Below are 27,261 nucleotides of genomic sequence, written 5' to 3'. Positions count from 1 at the left end.
GAACTAGGCTCTTTCCATCCTCAGACAGTTGGCTTTTTGTCTTAATGTGTGTTGCTTTCTGGTCACAAATGGCTGCTACAGCTCCAGGCATCGCAACCAAGTTCAAGGCAAGGAGTGGGAAGAAAGGAGGGGGAGGGCATTTCCCGAAGTGGTTTCTTTTTATTATCAGCCAAGGAAAAAGGTATCCAGTGGCAGATATCTCAGCAGACTTCCCCTCCTGTCTCACTGGCTACCTTGGTCACCTGGTCGACCCTTCCTGCAAGGGAGGATGAGAAAGTGAGCCCCCAGCAGAGGCTGCTGGGCTGGCCGGGGCCGGCCCAGATCAACTGTTGTCTCTTGGGAACCGGCTCACTGCTGCTCTGAACAAAATCAGGGTTGGGAGAGTAAGGGGAGAGGAGGGAACTGTTGGGGAGTCCAGACCTACTGTCTTCCGCACTGGCGAGTGAAGAAACTGAATCCAGGGCGCTCCTCAAGGACAGGCTCTGGGTGTTACCTATCATTGTACCGACTCTTTGAAGCAATATAGCACAGGGCAGGGCTTCCCGAAGGTGCCACGTGCACGCGAGACAGATGATTTACTGTGATCTGCTGGCGCAGTGGTCCCTAACCACACAGGGAGAGAGAATTCCCTTCCTCGATTTGCTTTCAATTCTTCCGATGACATCTTAGAGAGATGATAAAGTAAATGTGATGAGTGGTCCTTGATTATATCCTGGATTTAAAAGAAAAAACAAGCCCTAAAGAACATTACTGGGTTAAATGGGGGGAATTTGAATGTCAGTTATAAATTAAATAATAGAATTGAATCAGTGTTAAATTTCCTGAGTGTGATACTCAAGATTGTGGTTATGCCCTTGTTCTAGGAGATACACACGGAAGTAGTTAGCAGTCATGTCATCGATGTTCACAAATGGTTCATCAAAAGGTATTTATACATGTATGTGTCATATACACTTATACATGTATATACACACATATATAACTACACATATACATACACACGGTATGTATAACTATGTACATAAATATACAGAGATATATGTATATAAATATACATTATATATATAAACAGAGAGAAAGAAAACAAATACAGCAAATGTTAACATCTGGTGAATTTAGACTCTAAATGAAGGGCCTATGGGTGTCCATTCATGCAACTTTTTTTTTTTTTTTTTTTTTTTTTTTTTTTTGCGGTACGCGGGCTTCTCACTGTTGTGGCCTCTGCCGTTGCGGAGCACAGTCTCTGGACGCGCAGGCTCAGTGGCCATGGCTCACGGGCCCAGCCGCTCCACGGCATGTGGGATCTTCCCGGACCGGGACACGAACCCATGTCCCCCGCATCGGCAGGCGGACTCTCAACCACTGCACCACCAGGGAAGCCCCATTCATGCAACTTTTTAATAAGTTTGAAATTTTTCAAAATGAAAAGTTAAGAAAATAATTAATGTTTTAAAGAGGAAATTTCAGAAAAATATTAAAGAAGTACATAACATGTTAGTGAGCATTACACCAATATTCAAAATCTTTCCAGTCATATCTAAAGCCCCAGATTTGGGAACCAATGATGTCAATTTAAGGGACATCTTTCAGCATCATTTATCCTTAAGCTTTTATTCCCTCGTATGTAAAATGGGACGATTTTTACAGCATCCTGGGATGGCCGGTAGTGGCCTTCCGGGAACGTGGTGAGAATGGTATGAAATAATACTCGCACAGTTCTTGGCACAAAGGCTGGCACAGAAGCCAGGTTATGGGGAAGGCTCACTGTGGTGTGCACCCCCAGTAAGTACCACTGGGCCTGGCACACAGTAGGGTTGTTGAGAACTGGGTGTAGCTGACTCAGGCAGGTCACATCACCAGGCCCAGAGATCCTTGATTAGCAGAGTCCAGGGCTGGGCGAGGCAGCCAGCCTTCAGTGCATTGGGATGGGGCTAATTCCATTTTCCGGTCCCTGCATCTATCAGAGGCCGTGGGGTGCACTCTCACCCCCCTCCAGTGTCTGGAGCCGGGCAGTGTGGAGGGGCCGAGCAGCCCGGAGAATTCTTTCCGGCCATCACCATCACCATCAGGGCTGCCAATCCCCACTGCCGCCCCGAGGCTCCGCCGTGAGCCATGCTAATCCCATTACCCACAAATGAAGATGTAATCACAGCTCTTTCAAAGGGCCTCTGAGGCTGATCCCTCTTTGGAAAGAGAAAAGAAAGTGCAATTGTCCAAGCCACTGACTTCTGAAGTTCCCACTGCGATGAGGGGACACAGAAGTTATCTGGGGCGGCAGCTGCTCAGCTGGGAAGGGGCGGAGGCTGCCTGAGTGTGGCGCACAGAGCAGGGCGGGGTGGGGTTGGGTGTGCCACGGGCCAGATCCCACACCGACTTGCACCGTGTCCTCGGCTAGACCTCCAAACTCTCTGGACCTCGCTTGTGCATCTTCCAAATGGCGGCAAAGCATCTTTCTGGATCTAGTGGTTGGGTTGCTGTGTGTGGAGGTGAAATATACCCAGATGTGAGGGCGCTATTGATGTTGGCGATATGTTATTTTATTGGTGGTAAATTTTACTGAGCACTTACTAGGTGCCATTTTTCTGATGCTACTGTCATTCCCATTTTAGAGACCAGGAAACGGAAGCACAGAAAGGTCAAGTGACTTGTTCAAAGTCTCAGGGCTGGACGGTGGTGGCCAAGCTCAATGGCATCTAGAGCAGGAGCATAAAGTCCCACTTTGCACTATTGTTGCTTTGGAACAGAAGCAGTGGTGTCTGGCTGAAAGAATCCTATGTTTGCACGGGAATAGGGTCATCCTGCCCTTCGGCCATGCTCTTCCAGGCTCTGAGTTTCAGGACCATGAAAGGATTGACCCATGGCTTGGAGTAGAAGATGTCCTCCGTCCACCGGGCCTGGGATCCATGTGAGCCTTGCTGCCCTGTGAGAATCACGATGACTCTCATCACTGACCCTGTTCGGAGCACTGTGTACCAGGCACTGTCTTGTGTACAGCATGTACAATAAATAATCAGTGACACAGCGGGAAGTGTTTAACAACCAGCTCTCTGGGGAAAGCCCTTCATCTGTAGCATTTGCCAATTTCCATGGCGCAAATGCTCCCACCTCCCACCATGGCCAACAGGGAGTTGGGTAGCCATGGGCAGAATTTGTGCTAAGAGTGGCTCCAGTGAGGGTGTAGAGGAAAGGGAACCCTCCTACACTGTTGGGAATGTTCAATTGGTGCGGCCACTATGGAGACACTATGGAGGTTCCTTAAAAAACTAAAAATAGAGTTACCATATGTTCTAGCAATCCCACTCCTGGGCATATGTCCTGAGGAAACTATAATTCGAAAAGATACATGCACCCCAGTGTTCATAGCAGCACTATTTACAATAGCCAAGACATGGAAGCAAACTAAATGCCCATCAGCAGATGAATGGATAAGGAAGATGTGGTACACATATACAATGGAATATTACTCAGCCATAAAAAAGAATGAAATAATGCCATTTGCAGCAACATGGATGGACCTACAGATTATCATAATAAGTGAAATAAGTCAGAAAGAGAAAGACAAATACCATATGATCTCACTTATATGTGGAATCTAAAATATGACACTTATTTATGAAACAGAAACAGACTCACAGCCATAGAAAACAAACTTATGGCTACCAAAGAGGAAAGGAGGTGGGGGAGGGATAAATTAGGAGTTTGGGACTAGAAGATACAAACTACTATATGTAAAATAGATAAACACAAAGTCCTACTGTGTAGCCCAGGGAACTATAATCAATATCCTATAATAAACCATAATGGAATAGAATATGCATATATATGTATAACTGAATCACTTTACTGTATACCAGAAACTAACACCATATTGTAAATCAACTGTACTTCAATTAAAAAACAAAGAGTGGCTTTGGCACACCAACAATCAATAGCTCACAGCAGCGGGATGCCCTGGGAGTCCAGGTTTGTGTTCTAACTTCTCTCTTCCTGATTTCCCAGGGACAAGTCCACCCCCAGCCAGACGATGCTCTCCTCAAGGGCAAGGAGCCTGACACAAAGCATTAGCACCAGGTTCACACTAAGTGAGTGTCCAGTAAATATTTGGAGAGTTGAACTGAATGCTTTGATTTCAGTGGAATCAACTACCCAGCCCAAGGTCACGCAGGTAACCAGTAGCACAGGCCATGACTGGAACCCATGACTCTTGGCTTTGGGGGGTTACACCTTTGGTAAGTTTCAGTGTGAATTCTGAGGTTATTGCCACATCTGAGAAAGGAGATGGAATATTCTGATTTTCCTGGGAGGAAAGCAGAGGGGCTGTGCTGTCACACTTTGCATCATCAATGTCCCTTTGCTCCTTTTCTTTTGTGATCACCGTTCAGATAAGTACGTACCTTCTACGTGCTGGGGAGTGGACAAGAACAGGACACCAGGACGAGGTTTGTAGAGCACTTTATAGTTTTTAAGGTTTTTTTCACTTGCGTGATGTCATGTTTCCTAAGTCCTGGTAGCATTCCCTTGGCGGCAACCAGGATGACATCATTGGTCATGAACCTTTTAGAACGTTAATACTTAGGCATTTATTTTAATATGCCCTCAGAAATATTTCTAGTACATTATATTAGTTAGGCATAGGTCACTGCAATCAACAAACAGCAACAAACGAGTGGCTTCAATAAGAAAGAAGTTTACCTCTCCTTTGGTAAAAGTCAAGGGCTGGCATGGCACCCTGCGAGATCTAGGCCCCACCTCCTTCCATCCTGTGAGTCTGCTGTGCAGGACTTCCATTCTCAAGGTCGCCTCAAGGTCTAATCTGGTTGCTGCAGCTGCAGCCATCCAGCCTACATTCCAGACGGCAAGAAGCAGAACAGGAAAGGAAAAAAAAATACATTCCTCTCCTTTAACTCATACCTTGTGTTCCCATCCATTGATCAGGACAGGTTATAAAAAACACACTTAGCCAAAAGAGAAGCCAGGACAGTAAGTTTTTATTCAAAGCATCCCAGTGGCCAGGCAAGGAAATTAGAGTTCTTCCACAGGGAAGACAGGGAGAGTCATTTTTGTGGAAGAGACATTGGTCTTTGCTACCTACACACCCAAACTTTGATTTCATTGATATTGTTGCTTAGGATGAGATTAAAGTTTTTAAAAGATGAGGCAATTGAAAGGAAATTGTTAAGTAAATTAAGTCCAGGTGGCACGTGGATGTGGTAACAGTCAGGAAGGTGGTAAGAAGTGGTGAAGGCGGAGCAGCCTGCAGGGGGTCCATCTGTGCTCCTCCAGGACGTGGAGACTGGTGGTCAGCATGGTGGCATCACTGCCCTCCTCCTTCAAAGGAGGAAAGGCCAGGACTCATGCTCACTGCCTCTCAGAGACTTTCTTGGGACTATGGCAGCTACCGTGATGGCTCCCCCAGCAGCACCGCCCTCTTGCTGACCCATCACCTACCACAGAGGCTGCAAAGATGGGGCACTCACTTCCCCAGCATCCTGGCAGCTCAGGGTTACCCAGAGACCCAGGTCTGGCCGATGACACGTAAACAATAAAAGCACAAAACAAGACAGGCAGCTATTCTGATGTTTGGGACTATTATTAATATCGATATTGACTCTGGGGTCCCAGTTGATTTCAGGGACACACACACCCCAAGGAACTAGTCTGAAAAGAAACTCAGTCAGTAACTTGAACCTTGAATGGTAAAGTGGAAAACAAGTGCCAAGGGTAATGCCAGCCACATAGTAGGCACTTAGTAAATATTTATTACCATAAATATTCCACATGAGTGCCTTCTATCTGTGGTCCTTCTTCTATTAAATGTGTTTAAGGCGTGGAAAGGCTCAGACAAGTGTCTGCACATGGCCAGTGCTCCATTAGTGTTATTTACGATTCTTTTTTTTTTCCATTTTTTTGAGGTTTTTTAAAAAATATTTATTTATTTTCTGTTTTTGGCTGCGTCGGGTCTTAGCTGCCACACACAGGCTCTTCGTTGAGGTACCTGAGCTCAGTAGTTGTGGCTCGCGGGCTTAATTGCCCCGTGACACGTGGGATCTTAGTTCCCTGACCAGGGATCGAACCCACATCCCCTGCATTGGAAGGCGGATTCTTTACCACCGGACCACCAGGGAAGTCCCTTATTTACAATTCTTGTTGTTATCATAGCATCCTGGGGATTGTCATCATTCATTCATTCAACAAACACACCCACGTGTGCCAAGCACCCTCTTGGCACTGCGGAGTCAGCAGTGAAAAAGGCCGAGTCTCTGCCCTGCCAGGAGCCCAGGCCCTAAACAACTCATCCCACATTTAATTAACGAGGATCGTGGTACATGCCAGGTGCCACGCAAGCATAAAGTGGAGGCACTGAGCTTAGCCTGGGGTGCCCTAGGGAGAAGCTGTCCCAAGCTGGGACCTCAGGAACAAGCTGGAAGTCGGTCCAGCTAAGAGTAGGGAAGACATATCCAGGGCTGCTCAGCAAACCCGGCGCGAAGGCCAGCAAGCCAGCTCATCGGGCCTCGGCTCCCAGGCCCAGAGTTTGGGACAGGGCCAGGCTGACTCAGAGCGGGCCAGGCATTGGCAGATGCCTCTGCACTGCAGGCTGGGCAGCGCTGCCCAGCCACCTCCCTGACCTCCCTGGGCATCCCCTTTGTGTAACAGCTGTCCCCCATGCCGAGACCCTTGGGATCCAGTTTCTGCAGAGGCTGACTTGCAAAACCCAGTGCATTGTCCTGAAACAGCGGGCTCTGGGGAGAGCTCAATGCAGTCATGGCCGCCACGTCTCTGTATACCGCCCTGAAAAGAATTACCTTCCATCAATAGATGGTGCCCATTATGTGCCAACACCCAAGGCTTTTAATTGACTCAGGCTTAATTAATGATTTGGAGAACATTCATGGCTAGCCTGGGGCTCCCAGAGAAGGGGGTGGGGCATGGTTAATAATGGGAAGGACTTTACAAGGACGTTCCATTTAACTGTCTCTAGGTCCTGGGTGGAGATGCCTCTGAAGTGTGACAACACAGGATGGAATGGGAAAATATTTGATGAGAAAAGTCCAGATTTGCCCCCCATCTTGCGTCTTCTTTCCTGCTGCTCAAGTCTGAAGATGCAGCTTGACTCATACCTACTACCCACCTTCTCGTTACATTTGGAGAAGAAGCCCCCATTTCTTTCCCCATCCTGAGCATCCTCTGACAGAGACCCCTGAGGACTGGACCTGTCTTGTTCCTGATGGTTTCGAGAGGCTTCAGTTTGTTTTTGTTCCCAGGGAATTCTGCAGGATTGCTCTGAGTGTCCTTTGCGGTTTCTAAGATAATTGAATGCAAATTCTGTGAACATTTCATGGGAATTTTATTAGCATGCCATGAGAGTTAGTTAAAAATTCCATGGAGGGCTTCCCTGATGGCGCAGTGGTTGGGAGTCCGCCTGCCGATGCAGGGGACGCGGGTTCATGCCCCAGTCCGGGAAGATCCCACATGCCGCGGAGCAGCTGGGCCCGTGAGCCATGGCCGCTGAGCCTGCGCGTCCGGAGCCTGTGCTCCGCAACGAGAGAGGCCACAACAGTGAGAGGCCCGCATACTGCAAAAAAAAAAAAGAAACTAAGCTAAACTCTTGAAAGCCCCTTAGTCCATCCTTCCAGGACCTCCAAAATCTGGGTTATTCTAGCCTAACCCGTCTCATCTCTTGCTCTAGCTCCTTCAGACCCTGGGCTAAATTCCATCTCTGTGACTCTGCTATGAAGGTCCTTCTTCTTAGCATGACTTCCTCCTCCTCCTCTTTCCTGCTTCCCCCTACACTGAGGCCTCCCAGACTTCTCCAGTGTGCATTCCAGAACTTTCACATGTTGTACATCACGAAGTAGCACGTTCTGATGCAAGGATGCGTGGTGTTTGGGCTGCTCTTCTCTTGCAAAATGAACAGGGTAAATCACTAAAGGTGAGGCCATGTCATCACCCAGACCTGGCCCTGCAACCGACCGGCACATGACCTTGGGCAAGATACTTTACCTCTCCCAGCCACTGTCCTCATTTCATAAAAACATGAGAATGGAAACAGTAAATCCTAGTTGGCAGAGGTAAAGGGAAATATGAAATGGGATAAAAGAGAAAGATCTTCCTGATAAGCTTTAAGAGTTTTAAAAACAATGGGAGTGTTGAGCGCGCGCATGCTGCCCGGTGGGGCGGAGGTGTTTCGGAAGGTGAGTCAATTCAATTCCCCCACCCCCTCCACATCCCCCAGCACACTGCCAGCACCTATAGTATAGTCATCTGCATTTGGAGCTTGGCATCATGGGCACTTTAAATTCTTCTCATCTCCTTTAATGATCCTAATTCCTTTCAGGAAGGTGCTGCCGTGATCCCTTTGCTACAGTGGAGTGTACTGAGGCTTGGAGATAGCACTCGAAGATGCATTGGTCCATCTGACTTACGCGTAGCCGCCTGGCTCCGCTGCCCCTCCACTAAGTGGTTGAACGTTCCTCGACTGAGCAGACCTCCCGGTTACCACGTCCTTTTCCTCAAGGAAAGCCTGCTGTCCGAACTCCCATGAGAGGCGGTTCCTTATCAGCCACGGGACAGACCGACCTACAGGTCGAGTCTAAGTCCCCCTTGCTCAGGAGGGGGTGCCGTGAAATTTCCATGGACCTTTATAGGAATAGGGTAGGTTCGTAACGGCCACTGTTATGAAGGTAAGGAGAAATCCAAGCTGGAAAGGACTTCAGCTGCTTTATTCTGATGGAAACGTGGGTTCAGAGAGGAGGAGTGATGTGCCCAAGCCCTTGGTAGAGCCAGAGGTGGATCTGGGGCCTGAGTCGCAGTTCACTGCCCCTTGTCATGACTAGCCTCTCCGTGTCCCGCTTCTGCAAGGCCTTGCTCTCTGCAAGGACGAACCTCATCAGCTTCTTTGTGCTTTAATGGGTGATAATGTTGTGTCTTATTATACTTTCCAAGTAGCATCTTCTGTCATTTTCATTTACAATATTCCCACCATGTTTCCAGCCCTGTGCTTGTCACCATGAAAGTTACAGTGAAGGAGTCAAAACATGAAGGAGACAAAGTCTTTTTTCTCCTTAAGGAATTCAATGAGACGTGGCCACCTTACAGGGGTGGAGTCAAATAAGGATTCGTTTTTCTCTCACGTGATAATTCCAAAAAGAGGAGGTGCAGGATCAGGGACTCATCAGAGCCCATACCTCCTCCCCTATCGACCCAGCCATCTGCAGCCTGGGTTCCTTGTTCTCATGGTCACAGGGTATACCCTCCTCCACTCCCACCCTCATGGTGTCTTTCTGATCAGGAAGAAGGGGTATATGCAAGAGCCAAAAGTTTGTATGTCAGCTGGTTCATTCATGCCTAAGACCTTTCCTGGGAAGCTCTTCCCCACACATTCCTTTGGCCACTGCAAACTTAATGAGAGGCTGGGAAATTGTGTTTGTATTTGAGTTGGTACATTGCTGCCTCCCCAAAAGATTGCTCTTAGAAAGAAAGGGAGTGCTCTTAGAAAGAAAGGGAGTAGATATTGACTAGACTACCTGCCATTTCTGCCACAACAGAATCAAAGAGTTCCTAAAATTGTATGCAAAATTAGGAATATTTAAACATGATTTTCTGGGGAGAGAGTCCGTAACATTTCCTAAATTTTCAACAGGACCCATTGGATTGAATATCTTTGATCCAAATGGAGACTCATGAAACAGCAATTCTAGTAGCTGAACTTGGGCTCTTCATGCCCACCCTTAGTCAATTTCTTGAGGGTTATCAGCATGGGGGTAGGGTGGGGGACATTAGGGAAATGACACAAGCTTCCAAGGCAGAGGATCTCTTTTACAGACCTAGTGCTTCCACAGCCCAGCTGTGTGACCATGGGAAAGTGTCATAACCCCTCTGAGCCTGAGTTTCTTGGTCAGTTAAAAGGAGGGAAAAAACTACCTTAAAATGTTATAGGAATATTTCTGCTTCTTGCACAGCAGTAGTAACAGGAATAAGATTTAACCTCCCCTAAAAACCCAGATAAAATATGAGAAACAACGTTTTTCAGATATTGGACATCAGGCAGTGCAAGAAGCAATTCCTGAAAAAGTGAAAACAAACAAGAGGTTCCCTACAATTGCCCAGATTTTGGCCTGGAGACCGTTTCCAGAGAGCCGTGCAGGGAGGTGGAGCCCAGGCAGAACTTGGCAGTGGCCATGAGCTGAGGAATGGAGTTGGGAGTTCAGGCGTATGACATGACTGTAGTTCACAGGGCAGAATACTAACGAGGAGAGAATACACAGAGAGATCTGTAGACAGTCCTTCTGGAGTCTTCACTTGAGTACTGCTTAGCACATGCATGGGAGGAAACCTCCCTCCACCAAAGAATTAGAGAGGAAAATCCCTAGAGCAGAAATGGGCCAGGAATAGAGTTTTCACTGGCCAGAGTGGGAAAACCTCATAGTTCAAAGGACATTAGATAGAGTATGCAGAAGGGTATTTATTGCCTCAGGAGTGGGTAAAATTAGCTCTAGACTAAAGGCTTCCCTGATATCATCTAAAAGATTAAAGGCAAGTGACAAAAGGAACACATGGTTTCCAAGTCACTTAACTGTGTCACAGAAAAAAAAGCTCAAGAATACTTAGAATATAAAAATATCCAGCACATAAGAAAAACAAATCGTAATAAATGGTACAAAAATTACCAGGAATGCAAAGAAGCAGGAAAATACAATCTAAGATGAGAAAAGTCAATCAATAGAAACAGAACAAGAAATGGCACAGATGATACATGAAGAGGCGAGCATCCTAAAACAGTAAAAATAACTGTGTCTAGGAAAGCAGAGGAAAGAATGGGCGTATTAGGTCAAGATCTGGAAGATATAAAAAGAACATAAATCAAGCTTCTAGAAACGAAAACTACAATATCTGAGATTTTAAAAGCAAAACACTTTATGGTATTAACGGCAGATTAAAAACTGCAGAGGAAACAAAAAAGGATTAGTGAACTTGAAGACATATTAATAGAAACTATACAAAACTGAAACACAGAGGGGGAAGAAATGACCAGGAAAAAAATGAACAGATCATCGGTGAGCTGTGGTACAACCTCCAATATGTTAATATAGGTGTAATTGTAGGAGAGGAGAGACAGGGAATAAAAGGAACAATATCAGAAGAACTAATAGCTAAAAACCTTCTAAGTTTGATAAAAATTTTAACCCACAGAGTTAGGAAGCTCAATGAACCTCATGTGCAAGAAACATGAAAACTTCAGCAAGGCACATCATAATCAAATTGCTTAAAACAAGTGATAAAGAGAAAACCTTAAAAATAGTCTATTTTTTAAAAGACACATTATGTATAGAGAAACAATGAGAACAGTAACAGCAGGCTTCTCATTGGTAACAATGCAAGACAGAAATAAGTGGAGTAAAATCTTTGGAGAATTAAAAGAAAAAAGAAAGAAAACCTATCAAATACATTTTTATACCCAGTGAAAATATCTTTAAAAAGAAAGGTGAAGTAAAAAAAAGGTTAGGGTTAAGGAAAAGGACATACAAAAATTACAAGCAGCAGAGCAGAAAGCAATACTACTAGAAGTATTAAAGGAAGCCACTCAGGCAGAAAGAAATGTATTGAATGGAAACCTGGATCTACACAAAGGGGAAAAAAAAAAGCACCAGAAATGGTAAATATGTTGTTAACTATAAGTTTTTTTTTCCTTATCTTTGTTGTCATTAAAACACAATGTGCAGTTTATAGCGAAAATTATTATGTGTTGTGTGGTTTATAACACGTGAAAGTTGAATGTACGATAACAATAGCACAAAGGCCAAGAGGGGGTTGACTCTTATCCTATATGTGAAGTGGTATAATATGACTTGACGGTAAACTGGGGTACATTAAAAATGTAAACCATCAACCCTAAAGTACTGCTAAAGAAGCAGAAAGAGTTAAAATAAGCCAACAAAGGAATTACAAAATCTTCATAAAAATAATAATAAAATTAAAAAGATGACATAAAAGATGGGAAAGGGAGGACAAAGAACAGATGAGACAATTAAAAAAACAAATAGTAAGATGGTAGATTTAAACCCAACCATATAAATAATTACATTAAACGTAAATAGTCTAAACACTCCCATTAAAAGTCACTGATTGTCAGATGGGATTTAAAAACAAAACCCAACTATTCTTGCCTACATGAAACCCAGTGTAAATATACAAATTTGTTTTTATAAAAAGGATAGGAAAAGAACATGTTAGCACTAAGCAAAAGCAAGCTAGAGTTAGCTACATTAATATCAGACAAAGTAGATTTCAGAGCAAAGAATATTACCAAGGATAAGGAGAATAATTTCAAAATGATAAAGTGGTCATTCATCAGGAAGAAATAACAATCTAAATCTTAAATCCTACAGCCTTCTATTAATAAAACTTTAAAATATATGAAGTAAAACTGATAGAATTGAAAGGAGAAATAAACAAATGCATAATTAGTGACAGATTTGACCACCGCCTCTCAATCATTGCTGGAACAAGTAGAACAAAAATCACTGAGAACATAGAAAGGCTGAATAACCCTATTACCTAAATTGACCCAACTGATATTTTTAGAGTACTCCATCCAACAAGAGCAACATATACATTTTTTTCAAGTGCACATGGAGTACTTACCGAAATAGACCATATTCTGGGTCAGAAAACAAGTCTCAATAAATTTAAAAGGATTCATGTCATATAAAGTATATTCTCTGTTCACCCTGGAATTAAATTAGAAATCAATAACAGAAAGGTATTTGGAAAGTAAGTATTGCTCTTCTAAACAATCAATGGTCAAAGAGGAAATCTAAAGGGAAATTAGAAAGTATTTTGAGATGATTGAAAAGTAAAACACAACTTATCAAAATGTGTGAGATGCAGTCAAAGAAGTGCTGAAAGGGAAATTTATAGCAATAAATGCCCATTTTAGACAAAGAAGAAGGGTCTCAAATCAATGGTCTCAGCTTCTACTGAGACTTTGCCATGCTGGTCAAGTGTGTTCCACATATGCTCTGCCGTTGGTTAGTACTGGTTACCCTGGGACTTGGGTGGTCTATTTATTACATTAGTTCTCAAAGATATCATGCATAGGATAAGATCTGCACGCTCATAGGTCAGGGGGTGAGAGGAGGGAGGTAAATCCAGGAATTCATAAGCAGCTTTATGAGGTCACTTTTCAAAGTTCTTCCTCCTCCATGATTTCCCAAGTACTTTCCAATTCCCTGGAGCTTCCCTTTTCCGTCTTCTGGCAAGAAAGCTGGGACTCAATTAATCTACTCTTCCTCACACTCTACAGCTGTACCCATATTTACAGCCAAATGGCAGAAGGAAGGAGAGAGGAAAAGGCCATGAGCGTTGACCACACTCGAGACCACAGCTCCAGCAATGGGGAGAAAACATTCCACCTCCTCAGCTTTGGCTCCTCCAGGTTCTTACTACTGGCACTTCCACAGCTGCCTGAGGTTTCCTGGGGATTGGGAAAGGGGTGTGAGAGAATGGAAACCTCAGGGAATTTCCACACTTGCCTGGGGGTTGGGAGTTCTATTTCTCACTCCATAAGCTGGAGATAAGGGTGTCTTCTAGCACTCTCTGGGCCACAAGGCTCACTTTCAGGATTCCAGATGCATTTTAAAAATGGTAAACTATTTCTCAGTGGTACTTCAAATTCTGACATTCTTCCTCCACTATCGGTTCCTTTTCAGAGTCTCATGCAGCTGCTGCATGCATTCTGTCCAGGTTTTAGGGTTGCTTTCTGTAGGAGAGACAGATGCTTCCTTTATCTGAGCTGGAACCAGGCCCTACAACTGATTTTTGCAAAAGTGCCAAGGCAACTCAACGAGGAAAGGATAATCTTTCAATAAATGATGTTGTAACAGTTGGATAGCCATATATGAGAAAATGAACCCTGACGTTTACCTCAAAACACATGCTAAAACTAAGTTGAAATAGATCATAAATCTACATGTACATGTAATCTAAATGTAAGAGCTAAAACTATAAAACTTCAAGAGGAAAGCATAGAAGAAAATCATAGTGATTGTGGATTTGGCAAAGAGTTCTTAAACAGGGTACAGAAGCCGCAAACTATAAAAGAAAAACATCAAACTGTATTTTGTCAAATAAAAATGTTTTCCTTTTCAAAAGACGCTCACCAATGAAAAGACAAGCCACAAGCTGGGCAAAGTGTTTTGCAAAACACCTATCCCGAAGAGGGCTTGTATCTAGAGTATATAAAGAATTCTTACAACTCACCGATAAGAAATCAAACAACGAATTTTTTTTAAATGGGCAAAAGATGTGAATAGCCACTTAACTAAAGATATGAGTATGAGAAATATTCACATGAAAAGATGCCCAGGGTCATTAATCATTAGGGAAGAGCAACTTAAAACCACAAAGAGATACTACTACACACCCACTAGAATGGCTAAATAGAGAGAGACTATGCCAGGTGCTGGAGAGGATACAGAGCAACCTTAGTTTCACACACTGCTGGGAGGAAAGTGAAAGGTTTCAGCCACTTTGGAAAACAGTTTGGGTGTTCCTCAAAAAGTTATACCACTATATGACCCACCCATTCTACTACCAGATATTTAGCCAAGAGAGATGAAAACATATGTCCAGACAGACCTATACACAAATGTTCATAGCAACTTTATTTGTAATAGCCCCAATCTAGAAACAATTCAAACGTCCATCAGCAAGTGAATGCATAAACGGATTGTGGTATGTCTATTCAATAGAATGCTACTCAACAAATAAAAAAGGAATGACCTTTTGATACATGCAACAACATGGATAAATCTCAAATTCATCATGCTGAGTGAAGGAAGCCAGACACAAAGGGTACATTCTGTATGATTCTATTTGCATAAAATTCTAGAAAATCTGTGGTGACAAAAGAATAGTGGTTGCCTAATGTATGGAAAGAGAAGGAGTGGGAAGATTCCAAAGAGATAGCAGGAAACTATGAGGGAGTGATGATTTTTATGTTATTCAGCTTCACTATGATGATAGATTCAGGGTCATATACGTATGTGAATATTTTATGAAATTATACACTTAAAATATAAGCAATTTATTGTATGTCAATTATATATCAAAAAAGTTGCTTAAAAAAAGAAGAATAAAAAGGTTGTCAGAAGAGAAACTGAAATAATGGATAAGAAGGCTATAACAACGTGAGTTACAAATCCCAAACATAAATCCTTTTCAGTAAGAAGAAAATAGTCCAAAAGTAAGATAGGTTCTCAAGGAGAGGACCGACGAGATCAGATGTCTAAATGCTTTTCCTGTGCAAAGGCTTGGCCTTAGAAGTCTACAGGAGCCAACCCAGTACATCCTCTCAACAACCTCCTAGGTAGAGTGAGGAAACAGACTCACAGAGAAGTGAGGTAACTTGCCCAAAGTCACACAGCTAGAAAGTAGTCAAGCCCAGAATATGAATTCAAGCTGTGTGACCCACGATCTTGGGCTCCTTACCATGACCCTTTACCACCTCCCCTCCTGGCTCTTAACGCTTCTCGTTCAGAGAGCTGAACGCAGCTGCAATTCTGTTTCTGGTCTTACATGACGTTTGGGTTCTCTCTTCTCTGTGGGAGGCTCCATGGCTCTTGTCACCACCCCTACCCCCAACCTAAGCTACAGTGTACTTTCCTTCCCCTCTTTCCTAGTCTCCCCACTACCACTGCACCCCTTTGGGACAGTTTAGAGTTCCAGAACCTTCTAGAACCTTCCCGGTGGTTTCACGCCTCTGTGCCTACACTCTTGTGAACCCCCTGCCTGATCACGCTCCCTGTCTTGCCAGCCACACCAGCACCTCATCTCAAGATCAGCTCATCTCTGAAGGGCTCTGACCCAAGCCCCCCCCCCTGCAGAATGGCCCCCTCCTCCTCCTCTTGTCCTGTCCTGTGCCTCTGCGAGACTCTGGGCCTGGCCACTGTTTGCAAGCTGGACAGCCTGGCTCTCAAGGATGCAAGATTCTGGGATAGGCACCAAAAAGTCATGGTAAATCATGTGGGACAGGAAGAGGCTAATTGGGGTCGATCTTGTAAACGAAATTTTAAATTGTGAAAACCATTTAAAAAATGTAGTCTGTTAAAACTATGGACTAATTCCTGGGACTGGTCCAGATAGATGAGAGTTGACCCTTCAGGAGATCTTGACAAAGTGAGGACAACAGGATACATCACATAAATAGCATCATTTTTTACCACAACATTGGAGGAATTCATCAGTGCTCCCAGGGGCCTTTCCCAAGGTTTTGCTATTCAAATCATTCTCCTTGAAAGCTGCTACACTGTCCTCATTGCAGTGGGTTTGCTCATCAAACGTTCTCTGATTTAATACCACCAGATCCTCATTTGGTCCCCATTTAGCTTGTGGCTAAAGAAACTCTTGAAAACCAGTGGTAGGCAGAATAATGGTCCCCAAGATGTCCATGTCCTAGTCCCTGGAACCTGTGAATGAATATGTCACCTTCCATGGAAAGGGGGACCCTGCAGATGTGATTAAGGTTAACAGTCCTCAGAGACAGAGGTTACCCTGGATTATCTTGGGCAAGCCCAATGTAATCACAAGGGTCCTTATAAAAAGGAGGCAAAAGGGTCAGATGTAGAGAGAGAGAGAGAAGCATGCAAGCCGAGACCAGAGGAAATAGAAGCTGCTAAACTGCTGGCTTTGAAGATGGAAGATGCCACAAGCCAAGAAATGCAGGCGACCTCTAGAAACTGGAAAAGGCAAGAAAGTGGATTCCCCCTAAAGCTTCCAGAAGGAACCAGTCTCAGTTTTAGCCCCACTGAGACTCATTTCCGATTTCTGACCTCCAGAACTGTAAGATAATAAATTAGTGTAAAGTCACTAAGTTTGTGACAAGGTGTGGCGACAGCTACAGGAAACTAAGAAAAAACCATTTCACCCTTTTATCTGTCTTCAGGAAGTCATGCATCTTCGAAAACTTTATGCCACAAACTGAATTATGACCCCCTCCCCCAAAATTCGTGTGCTGAAACCCTAACTCCAATGTGACTGTATTTGAAGGTGACTAAGGAGATAATTAAGGTTAAATGAGGTCATAAGGATGGGCCTAGTCTGATAGGATTGGTGGCCTTATGAAAAGAGGAGGACCTCTCCCTTACCCCCAGCTCTCTCTCTCTCTCCGCCATCTGAGGACACAGTAAGAAGGTGCCTGTCTGCACGCGGGGAAGAGGGTTCTCACCAGAACCCGACCATGCTGACGCTTTGATCTTGGATTTCCAGCCTCCAGAACTGTGAGAAAATAAATACCAGTTGTTAAGTCCCCAGTCTGCGGTATTCTGTTACAGCAAAATTTCCTTTGCAACTGCAATGGATGCTGTGATATGCTACCAATACCTGTGTCCCTCCCGTTGTCCCACTCAGGTCCTCCTCGCCCTGCTGACAGCAGCCTCACCTGGGTTACACCCCCTCCACTGGGGCAGACAGAATGGAATGGCTGGTCAGTGCCAGGGGGGCAGAAGCCTGGCCTTGATTCTGGACAATCTGAAGGTCATCCCAGCCGCAGAGATTCCCACGGATAAAGAGGTCTCTGCTGAGGTTGCACTGAGGTTCAGCTTCTCCTCCCGGGGCCCCTCCCCTTACTCCCTTGATCCAAAGGTGGTGTTGGCTGGATCACTCCTCAATAAATTCCCTGTGTGCACATCAGTGTCTTGGAGGCCATTTCCTGGGAACTCCACTTAATACAGCAAATGTTGAGATTGGATTGCTTGCTGCCAGGGGGTCAGGTGGCCGCAAGAGCTGATCTGGCTTCAGCAGAGAGAGATGCACGTTTGTGGTTTCAACCCAGTGAGTTCTGGAGTTGAGTACGGAGGGCTGCTTGCTGGAGATGACATCGTAAGTGATCATTCTATCAGAGTCTCTCCCCGTTTGGAGATATTTGCTTCCCTCTGACACTCCATACCTGCCAGGACTTGGATAACGAGCCCAGGTGTCAAGGGGATCGCCTTGAATTTGTCTTTCGTGTCTGCACATCACCTTCAGCGTAGCCCAGCTACCTGTCGAATACCAGCCAAAGCCACGTGGAGCTTGAGAATCACCCCACAAATCCTGCCCAGATCTCTGACTCCCAAATCATGACATAGAACAAAATAATTGTTTTAAGTCTCTAAGTTTGGGGTCATTTGTTACCCAGTGGTAGCTTATGGGACCATGATTCCCTCTACCTTCGGACAGTTGCTCCCTCAGAGATATGAAGTTATATTAGATGACTAGCAAGTACCACTGCAGGAGTTGGGGAGAGATCAGAGGGGCAGGGAAAAAAGTCCAAGGCCCTAATAAGTGTCAGGCCCCATACCAAGTGCTCCCACCTCCGTAATCTCCTGGAGTCTTACTCTGGCTGGATGAGGTAGCAGTGCCTCTCCCCATTATACAGAGCAGCACACAGAGGCCTGGAGACGGGTCATGTGACTCACTCAAAGTTACACCACTAGGTAGCGGTGCTCCTGTATTCATTCATTCCACCAACGTCTATTGAGCGTCTCCTATAAGCCAGGCTCCAGAGGATGTTCTGGGGACACACAGGTGAATAAAAAGAGTACAGTCAGGGGCTTCCCTGGTGGCGCAGCGGTTGAGAGTCCGCCTGCCGATGCAGGGGACACGGGTTCGTGCCCCAGTCCGGGAAGATCCCACATGCCGCGGAGCGGCTGGGCCCGTGAGCCATGGCCGTTGAGCCTGCGCGTCCGGAGCCTGTGCTCCGCAAGGGGAGAGGCCACAACAGTGAGAGGCCCGTGCACAGCAAAAAAAAAAAAAAGAGTACAGTCAGTACCAGGGGTTGGCAGTGGCTGTGGGGTGGAGGGTACAGATTTCAGTGGGGTAGTCAGAGTGGGCCCGTCTGAGAAGGGGAGGTTTGAGTCAGGATGGAAGTGGTGAGGGCTGGAATCAGTGGGTCTGGGGCCCAAACTCTGTAGCCAGCAGCGGACAGACGTCCCATGAGCTCCCTAGCGTGACTTGAGAAACTCAGGCTCCTCCAGCTGTGCTGGGCACCAACCAGGGCCCTTGGTCTGAGGCAGGGCTGGGCAGGCTGCTTGGCACCAGAAAATGATGCCTTCGCATCGCCCACGCGGGCGGGTGCACCAGCTCCGGTGCTCTGTGTTAATTGCTCTGAGCACAAAGGGCCATGTGATTTGGATCAAAAGGCCCTTCCTTCTTGGTGAAGTCTTAATTGTGGCACGTCCTGCTGCCCGGGGGTGAGCTGAGCCAGGAGCACTGCCTCTGGAATCGTGCAGTCAGTGTTCTGGTCTCAGCGATGCCACTTGCCGATGTGTGTTGCTTAAACCTCTTCCGGCCTCAGTTTCTTTGCCTATAAAATGGGAGTGAAATCTGCCCCCTGACTATGTCATGGCACTGTAAGTGAGGATCAAGTTGGGAAGATGGTGTGAGAATAATTCCATAAATATGTCCCAAATTCCACGTTTTAGCTATACCAGACAATTCGCTGCTTTTTGAACTCACCTTGCATATTCATCCATCCATCTATCTATCTATCCATTCAGCATTTCCTATGTGCCCACTTTGTGCGAGGCATGGGTTCTGGGGTTGCAGAGATCACTAGGATGGAGTCACTGGCCTGTAAATGCCAATTGTCTGCAGAGGAGATAGGCAAGGAAATAGAAAAGGATAAGTAGAGAGCCACCACCGTGCAGGAAAGGGGAATTTGGGGCTGGGCTTTGAAGTTTGAATAGGAGTCTGCCCCTCAAAGAAGTGTGGGAAGACATGCAGTGCAGAGAGGCAAGGCAAGTTGCAGTGTGTTGGGAATGGCCAGCAGCTGAGGGTAGCCCAAGTGGGCGGGGGAGAATGCATAGGTGATGAAGCTGGGACTGCAGCGTCTGGGTTAAAGGGGCCTCTGCAGGCTGGCAGGAGAGTCTGGACTTGGTTCTTCGGCCACATGGAAAGATTTTTAGCAGGGGAGAGACAGCATGAACTTTATTCTAGGGGAAGGGACCCCTAGAGGCAGTGTGGAGGGTGAAACGGTGAAAGGCTGGGGGCGGCACAATCTGTGAGAGGCAGTTGCAACGGTTTAAACAAGACTCATTCATCAGCTCAACAAGTAGTCTTTGGGCACCTACCCAAAGCCCTGCACTGGGTAGGTCCTGGGGGTACATTCTCATGGGAGAAGACCATAAACACGTAGGGAAGTGTGGGGTGCTGACAAGGCCCACAGAACTGCAGCGCAGATGGATGTGGTTGGTTGGCCCCCAGAATCCCTGCTCACCCCCATCTGCTGCTCCTTTCTCAACTGCAGGGACTGGAAAACCAAAAACTGCATTCCCCAGACTTCCTTGTAGCTGGGCATCCAAGACAATTAGGTTCCACTAAGTGCATACAGTTGTTGGAGCAGAAGAAAGTGGAGTGAGGCTGGGCCCTCTTTCCACTGCCTTGAGCTAATTTTTGTTGGCACCTAGGGTGCTTTTCTGCAGCCAGCAGCCTTACAGTGAGTCTGGACAGGGACAGAGGGCAGGGACAGTGTCCTTCCTCTGTGCTCCAGTGCACAGCACTGTGCCTGGTGCGTCAGGTTTGGGGCACAAAATTGTTGACATATCAGTCTCCCTGGCTAGATGGTGAGTTGTGGGTCTGCAGGGACTGTATCTTAGTCACCTGAGTCCCCATGGACCAGCATGGGGCGTCCCATCCCTCCCCTCTGGCAGGGAATGTCGGGAGCCTCATGGCCCAGGCCAAGGTGGCAGGTCTGTTAGCCGGAGCTGCGGGAGGCGCATCGAGGAAGGAACAGCTGGGGCAGGCCAGCAGAGTGGCCACGTGGCCAGCCACTGCCTTCTCCATGCTCTATACTTCCCTGTGCATGGGAGGCCCACGTGTCTGGTGGGCTAGGGGTGGGCTGCACCACGTGGGCACACAGTAGGCATCTGCTGATGCTGAGGGCACAGCACACCTCCCTGGGAGCCAGAAGGCCTTGGTTCCAAACCCAGCTCTCAATTTCCAGCTGCGGGCTGCGTGAGAGTTTCTCAGTTTTCTGTGCCTCAGTTTTCTCATCTCTGAAGTGGGATAGCTACTCTTAGGGTTTGTCACAGGTCCGTCCTGGGTAACAGACTCTGTGATTTACGTGCAGATGGAGAGAGAGGGAGAGAGGGAGGGAGGGAAGCAAGACCCAGCAGCACTGCAGATACAACACGGGCTCAGGAGAAGGGCTCAGGAGGAGGAGGCATGGCCCTTCAGACAGAGCTGGCCCCTCCCTGGATTGGGGCTGCGTCTCCCTCCTGCTCTTGAGTAAGATGGTTCTCTAGCTGAGGGCATGTTTGGAGAAGGACTCAGGAGAGAGCCTTGGCCACCAACGCTCCCCAAAGCTGAGAATTGAATGTCCCCTCCCGAAGGAGGACTGGGGCCGGGAACTTCGCCATCCACTACAGGCTTGCTGGGAGAATTAGCGGTTGCTATTCCTCTGTGCTAATGAACCCAGCAGTGACACCTCCCCTGGTGTGAAAAGTTACTATTATATTTGTAGGGGAGCTGAGTTGGGGCAGGCTGCCCAAGTCCAGGCTGCCCAACCCTACAGGTGAGGGAGGTGAGGGAGGCAGTGCCCTTGTTCCTTGTTCCTTGTTCCAACAACCTTGTTCCTGGATTCTGGAAAGTGTCTCCACTGCAAACAGACGGATCCGTTGGAGCGAACTCGGGGGCGATGCCAAGCTGAGAGCCGGGTGGTTAGGGCTGCCTTGGATCCGTCCACGTTTCCCAAATAAATAAGCTGCACGCCATGCAATCCCCCACTTAAAATAAACCCCATTTCCCCGCGGAACAGAAACGACAGCTTAGCATTTCTTGGCAGCCAAGAGTTTCCAGAATTTCATGCAGGTTAAAAATAAAAATGCAAAGCATTATGATAATCTCTCCTGTTTCTGTGGCACTCTGCAGTGTGCAATGTATTTTCCCAACCATATTTCACCACATACCTCTGCAACCATCTTCGGAGGGTGGTTGTTTTATTCCTAATGGTAGATAAGGAAACTGGGGGCGGGAAGGCAAAGTGGGTGAAGGAAGATTGCCAGGAGTAGCGCAGGCCCATGCAGCTCCGCGTTGAGTGCCCTTCCACTTTGCAAGTTGTTTTCATTAAGGAGCAAGGCATTGGATTTAGAGAATGAGCTACCTGTGTGTGATGTTCTTGTTAATGTATTAGGTGAGACTGGGAAAAACTTTCAACCTCAAATCAGCAGAGACCCAAGGCTCATTGACCTAAATAAGGTTGGAATCAGTGTTCTCATCATTCGAGCCTAAACCTAGGGGACATTTCTCAGTCTATATCTTACTTGGTGTTGATACCAGTTAGGGTCCAACAGGAAGGAGATGGTATTTTTCATGTGTGGTGATTTGAGAAGGTTTAATCAGGAGACTTAATCAGAAGGTTTAATCAGGGTGGGCAGTGTGACACAGGGGTCAGTTGGTGGCTCAATCTTGGTTCCAGACCCATTTGCGGGCCAAGTTCCGAAAGACTAGGGGATAGATCCATCCTGGAGGAGAGAGAGAAGGGGGTCCTCTTTCCACTGATTGGGGCTGTGTAACCTGGGAGGCCAGACCAAGGTCACAGCTGGACTCAGGCAAAGAGGTGTGGAACAAATGAAAGTCTTGCCAAAATTCAGCTCTCCAGAAACAGTGACTTGATGAAAGGCCTCTCCCACAGGTAGGACCCAGGGGATCTGAGGTCTGTGGCCGTCACTGCCAGCCGTTCTCGGGGCTGTAGATCACGGCAGCTGGAGTCCCCTGGCTGGAGTCCCCTGGTCTGACCTCACGTCTTGCAGAGCTGTCAGCCTCAGATTCACCATTTGCTCTACCATCTGCTAGCTGGGCGGTCGTGGACCTGTTACCCACTCTCTCTGAACTCCAGGTTCTTAATCTATAGCAGTAGACGCCTTACCCGTGGTTGTCAATCTAGAGTGAAAGCAAGGTATTCCCAAAGTGTGTTCACAAATTAGCCTCTGAGAAAGAAATGTGGCAATGGGATGTGCTGCGGTGACGCCATGTGGGAGCTCAGCCATGCCCAGGCACAACAAAAACATGTAATGCCTGTCTCCTCTTCCAGGAAGTCCTCTGCGACTGATGTCACCTTCCTGCATCCCCTTTGGGCTCCCAGCTCCCTACCCTAGAACCTCTATCATGGCATTTTCCAGCCCACTTCTTCAGGGTCCCTTCACCTGCCTTCTGTCGAGACTGTGAGCTCCTTGAGGGCAGGACCTTGAGGTTTTCTCCCTGTAACCCCAGATCTGGCACATTTCCTGGCACCTAGGAAGCCAATAGCTTATCGTGCCCGTGACTCGGCCAATAGTTGTTGAATGAACCAATGAATGAACCTGATCCCCTAGCATTGCTGTGAGGCAGCTGGAGCAGTCAGTGTTGCCCCATCTTAGAGGAAGGGAAACAGGGTCTCTAAGAGTTGAGGTGACTCACCAAGGACACAGAGAGGCCAGTCAGCGGTTGACTTTGGGTGAGAAAGTTCCAAGGACTTTTGAAGGCAGAGAAATCCTGGGGCTGTCTTGTTTCTAACTGACCACGGAGAACACTGCTCCATGACCCTCAAGAATGCCTCCTGGCCTGAGAAAAGCCAGAGGAGGCCCAGGGGCCTGCAACCAGCCAAGGAAGCAAGAAAGGGCTGTTTCTCAGAAAATAATGGCACCCAAATCCCCGTCCACCTTATTTAATGCTCCAAATTTTCTGAGAGGCCTAATTGAACATTCCTCCGTGGAACCCTCTAGGTGGAACAATTAACCGGCCTCTTAGCAGCAAGGAGCTCCCTGGGCAGGCCCCAGATTTATGTCTCGTGGGGAGGCAGCCTATTAGCTGTGGCCATAAATCTCAGGGCCCTGGCTGGCAAGGTGGATTTTAATAAAATCATAGGGGACGGAGGCAGGCTGGGGTGGCAGATTTCCGGGGGGAGAGCCAATGTTTGCCCATAATTAACTGGGACGCCTTTGAGCTCTGGGGAAATGCCCAGGATTTTAATGAAAATTCAGGATCTGGAAACAGTGACCAGTTGGCAACCAGGCCAGTATCCCTCCTGAGAGGGGGATCAGGGAACTGCGGGGGCGGGCCCAGGTCACCCCCGCCAAGGGGTCTTGAAGTTGGTGATATTCAGTGGACTCTGGGACAATTATTCTGGTTGTTTAACTATGAGAATACTTTCATACCAGTTGGCAAATTGCTCCTCCAAGCCCCTAAGGGCCTCCACTTTCCAGGGACGCTTGTCCAGGAATCCTTGGAAACAAGAGGGGAAACAAGACGGGAAATGCCTGGCCTGGCAAGGGGCTTCCTGATCCTGAGGGAGGCCTTCATTCCTCTAGGTCAGTGCTCAAGGCCTTCCTTTGAACTTGGCTGACCCATTAGCCAAACCCTCGCACACTGGAGCACCCCAGAGGCCCATCCCAGAGCCTCTTTCCATCCCTCCCCTTCTCTCTTCTCTGCCTTCTCTTGCACGTCTATACCTCCTGTCCACATCCCTCTCTTGAGCTCCAGACTCACAAACGCATCTGCTCCCTTATACGTCGAATGGGCATCTCCTCTCTAACATGTTCAAAACCGAATGGTTTCTCCCCACCCCTTCCTCCTTGGCCCTTCCATCCTCATCTTAACAAACAGAGCTACCTTCACTCCATGTGCACAGGCCAAAAACACAGGAGAGTCCTTGATTCCTCCCTCCATTTCCTCATCCCTCGATAAGTAGCCAGACCTTCCTCCAAAACTCATGTCACCATCTTCACCAGTTCTGTTCCGGTTCAAGCCCCTTGTCTCAGTAAGCATGGGCTGCCACAACAAACTATTGCAGACTGGAGGGTTTAAACAATGGATATATATTTCTCATGGTTTTGGAGGCTGGGAAATCCAAGATCAAAGTGCTGGTTGATTTGGTTCCTAGTGAGAACCCTTCCTGGCTTGCAGATGCCCAGCTTCTCACCGGTGGAGAAACATAGTTCTCTGGTGTCTCTTCCTTTTCATATAAGGGCACTAATCCAACCATGGGGGCCCCGCCCTCATGCTCTCAACCAAACCTAATTACCTTCCCCACCTCCTAATACCATCACCTTGGGGCTTCAACATATGAGTGGGGGAACATAAACATTCAGCCCATAGCACCCCGTAAGCTCCTGCCTGGATGACTGTGTCAACTCCTACTTTATGTCCTTGCTTCCATTCTTGCCTGCCTGTTTCCTCTACACAGCAGCCCAAGAGAGCTTTTAAAAATGCAAATAGGGCTTCCCTGGTGGCGCAGTGGTTGAGAGTCCGCCTGTCGAGGCAGGGGACACAGGTTCGTGCCCCGGTCCGGGAGGATCCCACATGCCGCGGAGTGGCTAGGCCCGTGAGCCATGGCCGCTGAGCCTGCGCGTCCGGAGCCTGTGCTCCACAACGGGAGAGGCCACAACAGTGAGAGGCCCGCACCACAAAAAAAAATAAAATAAAATACGACGTTGTTTCTCATCATCAAAAAAAAAAAAAAAAATTTTTAAAATGCAAATAAGGTCACGTCACTCCTCTGTCAGGGACGGTGAAGGGTCTGGGATTTTAACCTACTTGCCAGGTAACGAGTTAGCCTGTCACAGTTTCATGGATATTGGCAGAGACAGGAGACTCTTGGGTCAGAGACAGAGAGCTGTGTATTACTGACACCAGTGGCCATAGCCAGGGCATCATTATTCTCTTAAACCATTTTTCTAAGCCCCGGTTGCCTGATTCCCACAGGTGATGCAACAGGACCAAGAAATTAGTGCATGGAGAGTGGGCTGCATTACAGGAAAGGAACCCCGAACTTAGGGAGCCCCAATATTTTCTAATGAACTACAAGCAAACCTGCCCTAACTTTGCCCCAGAGGGAGATGCTTATCTTCATCATACTAGATGGTACGTGAACCCACCCTCTGCTTGGGAGGCAGACACTCTTTTTATCTTCCAAGGCTGTTCATATACAAACATCTGTGAAAAAATAGCATGGAACAAAGTCAGTCAGTGCTTCTGATTGTCAGAAATGGACAGACCCATAGAGGACTGTCATTGTGTTAGTTATCTATTGCCATGTAACGATATTGCTACAATCATAGTGGCTTAAAACAACCTATATTTATTATCTCCTAGTCTCTGTGAGTCTGAAGTCTGGAGGAATTTTAAGTGGGTCCTCTGCTAGGCTGGGTTTTCATCTGGAGGCTTGACCAGAAAAGGAACTGCTTACAAGCTCACATGGCTGTTGGCAGAATTTAGTTCCTTAGGGCTGTAGGACAGAGGGCTTCTGTTTCTTGCTGACGGTAAGCTGGATGCTGCCCTCAGCTCCTAGGGGCCGTCTGCAGTTCTTTGCCCAAATTTGGGCTTCCCCCAAATGGAAGCGTGCCTCATCGATGCTAGCAAGGGGGAGTCACTTAGCAAGATGCGTGCTTCAGGCTTATGAAACCTAATCATGGGAATCACATACATCCCATCAGCTTTGCCATATTCTATTGGTTGGAAGCAGGTAACAGGTTATTCCCACATCCCCAGTCCCATAGGGGATTACACAAGAGTGGGAATACCAGGAGGTAGGGATCATGAGGACCATCTTAAGAGGCTGCTCCCATAGTCTTCCAACATCCCGGCTTAAAACCCAATGGCTTGGGACTTCCTGGTGGTGCAGTGGTTAGGAATCCGCCTGCCAATGCAGGGGACACGGGTTCGAGCCCAGGTCTGGGAAGATCCCACATTCCGCAGAGCAACAGCCCATTCGCCACAACTACTGAGGCTGTGTACCACAACTACTGAAGCCCGTGCACCTAGAGCCCGTGCTCTGCAACAAGAGAAGCCACCGCAATGAGAAACCCACACACCACAACGAAGAGTAGCTCCCGCTCGCCGCAACTAGAGAAAGCCCTCGCGCAGCAATGAAGACCCAATGCAATCATAAACAAACAAATAATTAAAAAAAAACCCCAATGGCTTTAAGAGTGCGCATCTTATGGTATGCAAATTATATCTCAGCTAAAACAAACAAACAAACAAAAAAAACAACAAGGGCATCTCACTATTCTTACGCTTAAAGCCAACCTCCCTGCCCTGACTCAGGACACTCTATGGGCTTTGGCCCCTGCCTATACCTCTGACCTCACCCCCTAAGGCTCTCTTCCTCACTCCCTCTGGCCATTTATCCTTCTGCTTCCCAAACAAGCTGGCAGCTTTCCTGCCTCTGGGTCTTAACACTTGCTGTTCCATCTGCCTGCCACACCCTTCCCCTCCTTTCCCACGGCTAACACCCTCATCATCTTC

This window comes from Stenella coeruleoalba, assembly GCF_951394435.1.
Source record: "Stenella coeruleoalba genome assembly, chromosome: 4".
NCBI lineage: Eukaryota > Metazoa > Chordata > Mammalia > Artiodactyla > Delphinidae > Stenella > Stenella coeruleoalba.
The sequence above is the reverse complement of the archived record's forward strand: the minus strand, read 5'-3'. Positions refer to the sequence as shown.